Below are 2,500 nucleotides of genomic sequence, written 5' to 3' on the forward strand. Positions count from 1 at the left end.
AAAACTTGCCCCTCAATAGATAGATAGCAGCCAATTACCTTAAATATTTAGGGTCAAAAAAGATAAGAAAAAAACTGAGATTTTTTCAAGCTCATTAAATATGTAATATGGGATGCAGTTAAGTCCTAGAGAACAAAAGCCAGTGATTAAAATTAGCTGTTTTCTTATCTGGTAAAGAAGTAGGAAAAGTTTTTAAGTGAAAAGCTTACCGTAACCTTAGCCACAAACGAAGTGTGTAATCTTCTCTCTGGAGAATCAGGGAATCTCTGTTGCCATGGAGTCATAATGCCTTTAGCTAAACCCGACCTCATAATTAACAGTGATTGACAGTGCAAATGGCTAACATGTTACCAACTATGAAATAAAATTACTGAATTTTCACAGCAAACAATACCTGTGCTTGTTTTAATCTAAATGGTTTAAATATCTGCATTCCAAGTATTCCAATATTCTGCATAACAGAATTCCATAAGCTACATTAAATACCCTAGAATTAAAAAAAAAAAAAACACATACTAGGGAACTGTGTATACTACAGATGTATTAGCTGGCTCTAGAATTTGTTAATTTTGAGGCCTGCTAAATTGTTGCTATTAGAAAGGCTAATTGGATATTCAGTATTTATTCTGTTAGAAAAGCTAATTGAATACCCAGTATTTATTTTTATTTAAAAGTCACAGATGATGATACAAAAGCTACAAGTAAAACAAGTTTAAAAAAACAAAAACAGGCCGGGCGCGGTGGCTCACGCCTGTAATCCCAGCACTTTGGGAGGCCGAGGCGGGCGGATCATTTGAGGTCAGGAGTTTGAGACCAGCCTGGCCAACATGGTGAAACCCCTCCTCAACTGAAAAAAAAAAAAAAAAAAAAAAGGAGCCAAGTGCGATGGTGGGCGCCTGTAATCCCAACTACTCGGGAGGCTGAGGCAGGAGAATTGCTTGAGCCCGGGAGGCGGATGTTGCCATTGCAATCCATCCCCAGGCGACTGAGCAAGACTCCGGCTCAAAAAAAAAAAAAAAACAACTTGATGGGCCCACTACTACCGAAGCTCAAGTTTAAGCTGTTTAAATTAAAGCAAAAACACGTAGAAGTGCAAAATATATAAAATAAAAAGAAATGATGATTCTCAAATCTCATTGACATTTTCAGTCTTATTTTTGAAGTGAGACCTCACAAAACGATACCTTCAGGTGTAATACAAATACAATTTTTAGTAATGAGTATGCTTAAAGCAATCCTCTCAGTGGTGTATGCTCCCCATCAGGCAGTTAAAAACAAGAAAAAAAAAAACACCCACATAGCTTAATGTTTATTAAATATGACAGCGAATCACTTAGTTGTGTTATAACAGTTTATTATCATGGATTTAAATGACCATGTTTACATGTTTAAAATTATCACATCACTATTTCTTGCTAGCTTTTGCATTTTCTCCTGTAAACACTGTTTTTACAGATAAGCTTAGATAAAATTGAAATACACCACCTTCTTTATCAATAATGTAGCACACAATATATTACTAAAGCTGGCATTTTCTTGATATTCAAGAATTTATGACAAGGAATGGGATCCTGGCATTAAGAATAAAGGGGAAAAAAACAAGTCATCTAATCCCAAAACCAGGTAGAAAGTTGGGATGGGAAGTACGTGTATTAGCAAACGTTTTTGAAGCCAAAGCAACTTTCATGCAAATTAAACTTTCTATAGAAGTTAAAAACCGAAGATACTGCTGTGATGACAAAACATAAGCAAATGACCCCAAATGAAGCAAGTCCTTTGGAGTAAATGTTAAGTAGTATTCACATAGAACTGCTTTCTGTAATCAGGAAGGGCTGGAATGGAAAACTCAATGCCAAAGAGAGAAGTTAGTGTGACCCAAGAGGTCTTGAAGTAACACTTAACACCAAACATGAAACCAGCCCAACCAACGCCTCCAACTGGAAGATGCCCCATTTCTCCATCAGCAGAGGAAGACATGAGGGACTGGCTAGGGGGAAACTGGGAAACGCGTACTACTGAGGAGCCCAGAGCCCTCAACCCGCACCTTCAGCAGGAGTGGCCAAAAAGGAGTTTGAGGCGGCCCCAGGGCTGGAGAAAAATCAGGACGACGATACCACGCCCTTGTCCTTCCCACCCTTCCCCCGCATCCTCAGCCCTGTAGACCCCCGAAAAAAAGAGCGGTTTTTAGGGGGTCGCGGAGGCTGAGAAGCCGGCGGCCCGAGCGCCCTCTTTACCTGGTCGCAGAGGCGCGGCCAGGCAGGGAGGGTGCGTGAGCGTGTCGGCGACCTGGGCCGCCTGCGCCTTCCCGCCCAGCCCGCGCTGGAATTCCAAGGCTGCCTCTGGGAGCTGCTGCCTGCAGACCACTCGCTTCCACAGAGGCCAGGAGAAAAACGACAGCCAGTTTATCTGGAAAATACTCGCGCCAGCCGTCATTCATAATCCGGCGGACCGGAAAAAGGGAAATAACGTCACTTCCCACTGTCGCACTGCCAAACGTTTC

General features: G+C 41.7%; 1 protein-coding gene across 4 annotated transcripts in view; it reads right to left on the reverse strand.

Moving 5' to 3' along the window:
• GSTCD (glutathione S-transferase C-terminal domain containing) overlaps nucleotides 1–2,488 on the reverse strand; it is a 134,941-nt gene extending 132,453 nt beyond the window's left edge. The window contains exon 1 of one of the 4 annotated variants that reach the window (XM_055296824.2): nucleotides 2,235–2,488. The gene's annotated coding sequence lies outside the window, so the exon portion shown is untranslated. The remainder of the gene's footprint in view (nucleotides 1–2,234) is intronic. The other 3 variants (XM_063611125.1, XM_055296829.2, XM_063611126.1) reach the window with 3 other exon arrangements.
• Nucleotides 2,489–2,500: the final 12 nt, after the last annotated feature.

Source organism: Symphalangus syndactylus, chromosome 10 (genome assembly GCF_028878055.3).
Source record: "Symphalangus syndactylus isolate Jambi chromosome 10, NHGRI_mSymSyn1-v2.1_pri, whole genome shotgun sequence".
Lineage (NCBI taxonomy): Eukaryota > Metazoa > Chordata > Mammalia > Primates > Hylobatidae > Symphalangus > Symphalangus syndactylus.